We start from the raw sequence: 11,351 nt of genomic DNA, 5'->3' as shown, positions 1-11,351 counted from the left end.
TTCCCTTGAAGCTGATCTATCCTATAAATGATCTTGAATTTCTAATCACTAAGCACCATTATGTTGGTTAGGTAAGTAGACAAACCCTCTGGGATATGACAGACCTTTTGTCATAGATGACAGCCACATTTAGCTCATAGGAGAAGCCATGTAGCTTCTTGATATTTATTTGCTAGGGACCAGTCTGCAGGTGGCTGTAAATTAGAAGATTTGGGTACAGTCTGGGATCTCCAATTGTATAGTCCCCTCCAGAATGATTTTTATAGTAGACCATAGTATGGTGGCTTTAATTCTACTTCAGGAGTTGGCTTTGTGTTTTCTGGCCCTTAGCCCAAGTTTAGACAACAGCTTGTTTTCATAAATAAACTTCTGTGTTTTTATTTTTCTTTTTTAAGACAGGGTCTTCTGTGTAGCCCAGGCTGGTCTAGACCTCTTGATCCTCTTACTTTAGCTTCCTGAGTGCGGGGATCATAGGCCTGCACCACCATACCTGGCTTGTAAATAAAGTTTCATTGGAACACAAACCCTCCTATTTCTTTCCACGTGGCCTGTGACTGCCTTTGTATTACAAAGACAAAGTTGAATAGCTTCAACACAGACCTTTACAAAGCCTTAAATATTTCCTATCTACCCTTTTCAGAAAGTTCACCAGCCTTCATTCTAGATGATCATTTTATGGGCCAAACTTTCCCCACTTAGAAACCTATTTTAGGACTGGGAGTCTGCCTCCCAGACCTAAAGTGTAAGCGTGTAAGCGTGGGGCCCTGAGCTCAATCCCCAGTACTGCCAAAAGAAAAAAAAAATTTTATAAGGGTAAAATTTATAATTTCTGAAGACTGTGAGCTGGGTGCTGGTGACTCATGCCTGTAACCCTAGCTACTCAGGAGGCAGAGATCAGGATGATCACAGTTCAAAGTCAGCCCGGGCAAATAGTTTTCGAGACCCTATCTGGAAAAAACCCTTCACACACACACACACGCAAAATGTATGGTGGAGTGGCTCAAGGTGTAGGCCCTGAGTTCAAGCCCCACTACTGCAAATAAATAAAATAAAAAAGAATAAAGGGCTAGGGATGTGTTCCAGTGGTACAGTGCTTGTCTAGTATGCCTAAGACCCTGAGTTCATGAAAGGACTGGAGATGTAGCTCAGTACAGTACATGTTTAATATGCAGGAGGCCCTGGGTTTGATCCCCAACATCACAAGCAAGAAAAGAAAAAGCTGTATGTGGTGGAGCATGGGTGTAGGCTAGCTACTTGAGAGGCTGAGATAGGAGGATCAAGAATTGGAGGCCAGTCTGGCTTACACAGAGAAGACACCTTATCAAAAAAAAAAATTGAATAAATCAAATAAAAGAAACAATAATGCAAGGCTGGATTTATTTGAAAGACAAAAGAACTCACCAGTGAAGAAGAGATTGATTAGGTCAGGCACAGTGGTTCAGACCTGTAGTCACAGTTACTCAGGGGATGGGTGGATCACTGGAGATCAGCCTAGATAATGTAGGAAGACCCCAGCTCAAAACAAAACACAAAAACAAAAACAAGCTAGGTGTGATGGTACATGCCTGTAATTCCAGCACTCCAATTGTGAGTTTGAGCCCAGTCTGGGTCTGTAGAGACCCTGTCAGGGAGAGAGAGAGAGATAGAGCCAGACAAGGAGATAGAGAGAGAGAGAGAGAGAGACAGAGAGGTTCACTGGGAAGTTCTCAAAGTGAAATCCAACAGCGTTTGAGTATATTTGAGGAAAAGGTTTTCATAATTATGTGCTAATTAATAATTTAAAATGTGGGACTGGAGACATGGCTCAAGTGGCAGATGCTTGTTTAACAAGCACAAGGCCATGAGTTAAAACCCCAATACCACCAAAAATTTTTTTTTAATTAAAGATGTAGAGTGGCCCAAAATGAATACAACATTTTTTTAAACAGCTGGGCGCTGGTGGCTCACACCTGTAATCCTAACTACTCAGGAGGCAGAGATCAGGAGGATAGAGGTTCAAAGCCAGCCCAGGCAAATAGTTCTCAAGACCCTATCTCAAAAAACCTTTCACAAAAATAGGACTGGTTGAGTGGCTCAAAGTGAAGGCCCTGAGTTCAAGCCCCAGTACTGCCAAAAAAATTAAAAATAGGGCTGGTGGATTGGCTCAAATGGTAGAGTACCTGCCTAGCAAGTGTGAGGCCCTGAGTTAAAAAAAAAAAAAGAATTAGAAATGGAAACTTTGGATAAAAAAGAATGAGTCAATCCATAGACATGACTGAATTGATGAAAACAAGTCCCATTGTTTATCAACTCATTTTTTTTTAGTACTTGGATTTGAACTCAGAGCCTATACCTTGAGCCACTCCACTAGTCCTGTTTTTTGTGAAAGGTTTTTTCAAGATAGGGTCTCAAGAACTATTTGCCCAGGCTGGCTTTGAACTTCAATCCTTCTGATCTCTGCTCCTGAGTAGCTAGGATTACAGGCATGAGCCACCAGCACCCAGCCAGAGCCTTCTTGCTGGGCAGGCCCCCTACTGCTTGAGCCACTCCACCAGCCCTAATAAATAGAGCAGATGCCCAGTGCATTTCTTGAAGCCCATGGAAGTTCTGCTTTGTACTTTTTTCCCTACGCCTCTTGAAGAAGCCTCTGTGGTGTGCAGGTCCCATGGGGGTTCCCAGCCAGTGCATCAACCACTTATGGCCGGCCATAGGGTCCCCAGCATCAACTAGAGTTCCTGCTGTTGAACCTATTTTTATATCATTTTATTTACAAAATCATAGAATCTCTCTGTTACAGGAAGCTTCCTTTCTCTCCCAGGAGGGAGAAAATTTACATCATTGTATTTTATTTTACCATTTCTATGTAAAGATTCTCCTTAGTCCACCTGCCACAACAGATGTTTTCAACATCAGAACAAGGAGTGTCATTAGGTCTGTGCCATTTGCCCCCTGGCAAATGTGAGACATAAGAGTTTTCTGGGGACTGAGATTTAAGAAAAATAAAAAAGTACAGATTAATAAAACAAAGTTCCTAGGAAATGTTAGAGATCAAAAAGAAAAATAAAGGCTTGGGACCTATGGTTCATGCCTGTAATCCTAGCTACTCGGGAGCTGAGATCGGAAGGCTCTCACACTGGAGGTGTGGCTCAAGTGGTAGAGATCCTGCTTTGCAAGTGTGAAGCCCTGAGTTCAAACCCCAGTCCCACAAAAAAAAAAAAAAAAAGAAGAAAAAAGAGAAAAAGCAAAAAAGCAAATGAAATGAAACAAAAATCAAAAAGAAAAAAGAAGATATGTTTAGAGGCTAAAGTAAATATATGAATTATAGAGAATTATTAGGTAAAGTAGGTTCTGCTTCCTAGACCCTGAAGCTTCCCTGAAAAACTCTAATTACTCTTTGGTGACTTGGTTTATTTATTTTTATTTTTTGGTAGCCCTGGGGTTTGAACTCAGGGTCTCACACTTGCTAGGCAGGCAGGTTTACCATTTGAGCCACTCTACCAACCCTTTCTTGTGGTGGGTTTGTTTCAAGACAGGGTGTCTTGAACTCTCTGCCTGGGGCTGGCTTTGATCCATGATCCTCTTGATCTTTGCCTCTTGAGTAGTTAGGATTACAGGCCTGAGCCACTGGCACGTGGCCTATTTATGTATTTGTTTTAATTTAGGCAGCACTGGGGTTTGAACTTAAGGCCTTGAGTGTATTTAAATGCTTAATATGAAAAAAATGCTTAATATGTTCCTAAGGTAAGATCATTGGAAAGAGTCACAGGAATTGTTACCTGAACCAGTGATCCTCCAAAGGGAGGAGGCCTCCTGCTGGCCCTTGGGTATCTTATTCCTAATATCGTTGCAAGGACACATCAAGGTAGAGACCAAGAAAGTTTATTTTTATTTTTTTGGTAGTACTGGGCTTTGAACTCAGGGCTTCATGCTTCTTAGGTAGGTGCTCTACTAGTTGAGACATTCCACCAGCCCTAAGAAAGTTTACTAGTTAAGCAAAGAAAAGATAGAAATATAGAACACAGCTCGCACATGGGCTCAGGCTCATCTGCTAACACATGCCATGAGTGCTGTAATGTCCAGGGATTTTTATGGTGAAAAAGTAGATTGGGAGTTTGGCTTGAATTCACGTTATAAAAAGTGCTTTCTTTTGTTTTGACATCTGGTATCTTTCATCATTTTTGCTGTTATATTGTTTTATCTTTTGGGCTCAGAGTTATCAAGGTTGATCCATTCGTTAAATTTGGGTCATTATGACATAAATGTCTGAGCATCCCTGTAAACAAAGAATGGGTCTTGATGCTCCCTTCAAGATGGGTGTCTTTGGACTACAGATGTGGCTCAGGCAATAGAGAGCCTGTTTTGCAAGCATGAAGTCCTGTGTTCCAAACTCCAGTCTCACTAAAAACTCCAAAAAAACAAAAAACCACAAAAAGGCCCACAGCTGTCCATCCTTGCCATAATTATTTTCCTTTGTACCCAGAGAAGTCATTTTCTCAAGATAAGTGTCTCTCTTTAACATATCCTTGCTCCCTTGCCATAGCACACTGATTATTTGGGCAAGTGGGCAAGGTCAAAGGGAGGAGCTGCTCTTTTTTCCTATTTTTTCTTTTTACTAAATGTTGCAGCTTGTTGAGGAGCTTGTAAGACTTCAAGCAAAGAAGGCATTTATTAATACAATGTTTATCTTTGAACTATTGGCTGCTGTTTCCCACATCCCATTTCCCCTGAGCTTTTCTGCCTCAAAATATCTTCAAGGCCATGCAGGGAGGGGCTGGGGGTATAGCTAAGTGGTAGAGTTCTTGCCTAGCATGTGCAAGGCCCTGGGTTCCATTCTCAACACCACAAAATAAGCAACTCTCACCTGTAGAGTTTATTTGAACCATTTCAACGTTAACATGACTTTTTGTCTTGGACCAGAAAAGGGAAGTTCTGAACTATAAAAATCTGATGAATTACAATCCCATAATTTTATTATTTTTAAATGTATTTTGATATGATTACCACAATTTTGGGAGTGGCCCATAGATGTTTTTGTTTTTGGTACGACTCGTGTTTGAACTCAGGGCTTCTACATTTACAAATCAGGTACTCTACCAGTTGAACCACACCTCCAGCCCATTTTGTTCTTGTTTTGGAGATAAGGTGTTGCCTAGGCTGGCCTCAAACTTCTGTCCTATTGATCTCAGCCTCTAAAGTAGGTAGGATTATAGATGTGAGCCACTGACACCTAAGTAGGTGTTTTTTTCCAAGTTGGTCTTAGTTTCACTGTCCCGGTTCCTCAGACTCCTGAGTGCTGGGATTATAGGCACACACCACCATGTCTTGCTTCCCATAGGGTTTTGTCTACCTTCAATCACTAAAATAAAGCATGCCTATATATCTGATTTTACACATTTTTTTTAAAAATGGGATTGGGGTTTGAATTCAGGGCTTTGTGCTTGCAAAGCAGGCTTTCTACAACTTGAGCCATATCTCCAGTCCATTTTTGTTCTGCTTGTTTTGAAGATGAGGTTTTGTGAACTATTTACCCCAGCTGTCCTGGAACCAATGTTAGCCTCCCAAGTAGCAAGGATTACAGTTGTGAGCCACCATCGTCCAGCTGCTTTTACCCTCTGTATCAGAAGACATTTAGATGACTTGAAGATGCACAGAGAAGAAACACATCTTCACTCCCAACAAATTTACCAGTAAAAATATCTTCGTTTCAATAAGCATCATTAAGAAAACCCCTGACACAAGAAGCAATACCCTCAGGTTTTTGTTTGTTTGTTTGTTCTTTTTTGTTTTGGGTTTTTTTTTTGTTTGTTTGTTTTTGGTGGTACTGGGGTTTAAACTCAGGGCTTTACATTTGCTGGGCAGTCAGTCATTCCACACTTGACCCACTCCACCAGCCCATCTGTGTTGTGTGCTTTTGAGATGGGGCTCTTAAGAACTATTTGCCCAGGGTGGTAGAGCGGCTCAAGGTGTAGGCCCTGAGCTCAAACCCAGCATCACAAAAATAAATAAATTAAAAAAAAAAAAAAAGAACTGTTTGCCCATGCTGGCCTCAAACTTTGATCCTCCTGATTTCTGCCTCCTGACTAGCTAGGATTACAGGTGTGAGTCACTGGCACCTGGTGACCCCCAGTTTCATTGTGTCATGCTTTTTATAGCCTTTTTTTTCTTTATCTCTCTCTCTCTCTCTTTTTTGTTTTTGAGCTACGCCACCAGGTCTTTTTGCTTTAGTTATTTTTCAGATACAGTCTCACATTTTTTGCCAAGGCTGGCACGGACTCGGATCCTCTTATTTACTGTTCCTAAGTAGCTGGGATGAAAGGTGTGCACCACCATGTCCAATTTATTGATTGAGATGGGGTCGTGCTTACCTTTTGCCCAAGCTGGCATTGAATTGGGATCCTTTAGATCCCTGCCTTCTGAGTAGCTGTGATTACAGATGAGAGGTACAGTGCCCAGCCTGCCTTTTTCCTTCTTAAGGAAATGCTCCCAAACTTATTTCATATTAAGTTTTCACTAGAGAAAGGAAACAGTGGCTAAATTCTCTGATTTCTGATCAGCTAAAAGCATGAGGAGAAAAAAAATCATAAAACACATACATTTTTCCCTAGTCTCCTGTCTGTGATTTCTTTTTTTAAAATTTTTAAAATTTAATCATTTTTTACATTTACTCACTTGTATATACATTGTTCTGTGATTTCTTGGTGCGTGCAATCTGGTCAGGATCTTCTTGGAGACCCATTAAGTTGGAAGATTTAATTCATATGAAATATCTCATGCTGGGAGGCAGAGGTCAGGAGGATCAAGGTTCAAAGCTAACCAGGTCAAATAGTTCGAGAGACCCTATCTTGAAAATACACAACACAAAAAAGGGCTGGAAGAGTGGCTGAAGTGGTAGAGCACCTGCTTAGCAAATGTGACACCCTGAGTTCAAACTCCAGTACCACCCCCCCCACACACACACAAAAAGACTCCAGATGTAGCTCACTGGCGGGGCACTTAGCATGTACAAAGCACAAAGCCTTGGGTTCCACCTCCAGAGCGGGGTAGGGTGGGAGGATGATACTTTATGGGAGGATTTTCATTTTAGTTGTCCCATGGATAAAGCCAGAACTCTTCTCAGTACTTTTGCATGTATCTTCCTGTCAAAATTTGCAAATGAATCTGAAAATAAAGTGTGTGTTACATGTGCGGCATGTTAGAGTTCAAGTCTCCCTGTAGGGTCAGACATAAACAAGTTTCTTCAGGCTCGTTTGCTTATGAAGCTCCTGTTCTGAGGCTTTTCTCTGCCCTTCCCCCTTCCCCTTTTTCTGGAGACTCTGGAGCCCTTAAAAAAAGGCTAGACCAGGTACCTGGTGGCTCAATCCTGGAATCCTAGCTACTTGGGAGACAAAAATTGGGAGGATTGAGGTACAAGTTCTGCCCGGGCAAACATGTGAGACCACATCTCTAAAATAACCAGAGCAAAATGGACTGGAGGTGTGGCTCAAGCTGTAGAGTGCCTGCTTTGCAAGCATGAAGTCCTGAGTTCAAACCCTGGTCCCACCAAAAAAAAAAAAAAAAAAAAAAAAAAAGGTAGTGAGGCAGAAACATCCACAGACCCTTCCCTGTTATGTTTTCGTGAACTAGGTGCTGGTGTTTTTCAGATGTCCAGTTTATTGTCCTGGGACCGCTAACCTGTTGGGAAGTTTATCTGTTACAAGAATGGGACAATTTCTCACTCCGTCACCATGACCACCAAACTCCTTGTCCAGTGCTCTTTTTGGACTCCTGGCCCTGCCTCCAGAGGGAGGTTCTTACTCAGAAGCAGGGAACGGTGCTGCCTTCTTCTAGCTGGTTCCAGCAGAAATTTTCTTAGCACAGAAATTGTCTGCCCGGCTTTTGCTTTCCCAGTTCCATTTACCATGACAACATCACAGACTCACAAGACCTGAGTGGGCCCCACACAGGCAGGGGCACCTCCTGTCCTGGGTGCTGCCCAGGGAATTGATAAAGCAATTATTTTTGCTTAAAGCTGAATACTTTGAAGGAAGGGTGAAAAGCAAAGAACACGTATTCATGCTACCTAGGTCTAGGCCCAGTTAAGGGGGACTGACAGGTGACATTACCATCTATTTATTTATTTATTTTTGCGATGGGGGTTTGAACTCAGGGCCTACACCTTGACTACTCCATCAGTCCTTTTTTTGTGATGGATTCTTTTCAAGATAGAGTCTCTTGAACTATTTGCCTGGGCTGGCTTTGAATTTCCATCCTCCTGAACTCTCTCCTGAGTATGTAGGATTACAGGCATGAGCCACCAGCACCTGCTGAAATTACCATTTAATATTCACAGCTGACTTAAGAGGCTTTCTTTTACCTCTGTTTGAGTCATGTAAAATAGGGGGACTGTCTTAAACTGCAGGGCCTCTGCTTAAGATGGAGTTGATTTTGTCCTGCTGAGTGGTAAATTGGGGCTGAGTGAAATCCAGCCCTTAACTCTCTTCCCCAAGCCTTGGGTCCTGTGTGTGCCAGGAAGAAGGGTGCCTTTGACAGGCTGCAGGGTGGATGGAGGGGCCCTGGTTCTGACACAAAGTCTGCTCTTTCACCATGCAGCGTTCCTCAAGCTAGTGAAGTGGGACACTGACTGTTCTTCCTCCCAGGCCCTTCTACAAGGACCCAGCTAAAGTGGCTGTGAAGTAAGCTCTTGATCAGGTTTGTGCCTCGCAGTCAATACCATTCCTAGGCTGAGAAATGCCTGATTTGCCTGGCAAATGCTCAGTTGAATGTCATCTCTTACAGAAAGGCCCAACCACCCTCCTCACTGCAAAGCTAATCACCTCTCCTCTGTGGTCCCACTCCACAGTATTCTCATATCTACTACTATGCTTTTGTAAGAGTCAATTGGCTTCTTGAATTAATCACTATATTCCTGTGGTAAGAATAATGTATGCAGGTCAGGCATGGTGGAACATGCCTGTAGTCTCAGCATTCAGGAAACTGAGGTGGGAAGATCTCAAGTTCCAGACCAGTACTCCTCCTAACCCCCACCATCTACAGGTTGTCGAGGTGTGGCAAAAGCCTGTAATCCCTGCATTTGTGAGGCTGAAGCAGGAAGATCTTGAGTCAGAGGCCAGCCTAGGCTATATAAAGCAAGATGCTGTCCCCCCAAAGAACAAACAAAACAAACAAACAAACAAAAAACAAAGCTAGGCACCAGCGGCTCACACCTGTAATCCTAGTTACTCAGGAGGCAGAGATCGAGAGAGGATCAAGTTCGAAGCCAGTCCAGGCAAATAGTTTGTGAGACCCTATCTTGGAAAAACCCGTCACAAAAAAAGGGCTGGTGGAGTGCCTCAAGGTGTAGGCCCTGAATTTAGACCCCAGTATCACAAAAAAGTGAAAAAGTCAATTAGATCTGCTTTTTTTTTTTCCCTGTGGTATTGGTATTGGGGTTTGAGCTCAGGACCTGGAACTTGCTAGCCAGGTGCTCTACCACTTGAAACTTTTTTTTTTTGAAGTGCTGAGGGTCAAATCCAGGATTTTGTGTATGATAGGCCAGCACACTACCACTGACCTACACCTGCAAACAGCTGTTATTCTTTTAGTCAGGGTCTCCTATGTAGCCCAGGCTGGAACTTTCAATCCTCCTGCCCTTAACTCTCTTCCCCAAGCCTTGGGTCCTGTGAGTGCCAGGAAGAAGGCACAGCCTCTGTAGTGCTGGGATTACGATGTGGGTGTCTGTATCCGGCTTCCAGATCTGTCTGTCCCTATTATAAAGTAATTTAGTTTTTGGTGGTACTGGAGTTTGAACTCAGGGCTTCACACTTTTCTAGGCAGGTGCTCTACCACTTGAGCCAAGACTAGGTAGAAGGCATCCCAAAGACAAAGGCATGGGTGGGAAGAGAATTCACGGGACCAAGTAGAAGGCTCAAATTCTGACCTCTGAAAAGCCACATCAAGTGCCCACTTCTTCAGACCTCTGCTGGGTCCTAAAACACAAAGTTCCCTCAGTCCTTCATCTGACATCCCTGCTTCCAGCTTTCCCCCCTCTCTCCATCATAATCCCTTTCCACTTAAAGTGGATTATGTCATCTGCAACTAAGAGCTCTGATAGTGTTGTCATTTCAGCATTGTTTATGTATCAACATTTTATTTTATTTTATTGTCAGTACTTGGGGTTGAACTCAGGGCTTCGTGCTTGCCTTACCACTTGAGCCAGTCTTATATATCAAAATTTAAGGAACAACCCAGCTGGGTGCTGGTGGCTCATGCCTGCAATTCTAGCTACTTAGGAGGCAAAGATCAAGAGGATCTTGGTTTAAAGACAGCCCAGGCAAATAGTTTGTGAGATCCTATCTTGAAAATACCAAACACAAAACAGGGTTGGTGGAGTGGCTCAAGTGGTAGAATGCCTGCTTAGCAAGCATGAGGCCTTGAATTCAAACCCCAGAATCACCAAAAAAATTTTTTAGAAACAACCCAAATGCCCATCAGAAGGTCTCTTGGTGAGCTCCTACTTATCCTGTAAGGCCTGATTTCTTTTTAGTGTTCTGTGATTATTTAGTGTTCTGATTAATGGATGATTTATTCTTCTGGCAGGATTTTCAGTCCTTGATTCCAGGTTACAGCATTTACTACATTTGACTCAAGTCCAGTTTGCAGTCCATGTGTCTTACTCATATCTCACTACATAGCTATGAGGTCCTTTGACACTGGACTTTTTTCTGTCCTTCTCTTTCCAATTGGCCCCATGCTTGGTACATACTATGTAGTGAAGCAAGTTTGCTGCTGGCCTGTTGTACATGTTTGTAATCTTAGCTACTTGGGTGGCAGAGATAGGAGAATTTTGGTTTAAGGTCAACATGGGCAAAAGCTTGAGATCCTATCCAAAAAATAAAGTACAAAGCAGAAAGGATTGGTGACATGGCTCAAGTGTCAGAGCTGGGAATGACAGTACATATCTGTAATTCCAGCACTGGGGAAGCTGAGGCAGGAGGATCTCCAGTTTGAGGCCGGACTGGATAAAGGTAGTGAGACCGTGTCTCAAAAACAAAAATTAAAATGGCTGGGGGCATAGCTAAAGTGCCAAGGCCCTGGGTTCAACCCCCAGTACTGCAAAAAAACATGTAATATTTATATATACTACATGATAGCTAACACTTGGCTAACGCTTACTGTTAGGCAATTATTTTTGAGTATAACTTCTTTATTTTTCACAATAAAAGGTTGCTATGAAGTGTAACCTTTGAAGAGTCTTGCACTCTTCATCCTCCTAAGCCTCCCTAGGCTGAGATTACAGGCCTGCTGAACCATGCCCAGCTAGCTTCATCTAGTCTGTACACTAATGCATCCCCCAAACCCTAAAAGTCCCTGGACTGTAGTAGGTTAATAAACAA

This window comes from Castor canadensis, chromosome 17 (genome assembly GCF_047511655.1).
Source record: "Castor canadensis chromosome 17, mCasCan1.hap1v2, whole genome shotgun sequence".
Classification (NCBI taxonomy): Eukaryota; Metazoa; Chordata; class Mammalia; order Rodentia; family Castoridae; genus Castor; species Castor canadensis.
The sequence above is the reverse complement of the archived record's forward strand: the minus strand, read 5'-3'. Positions refer to the sequence as shown.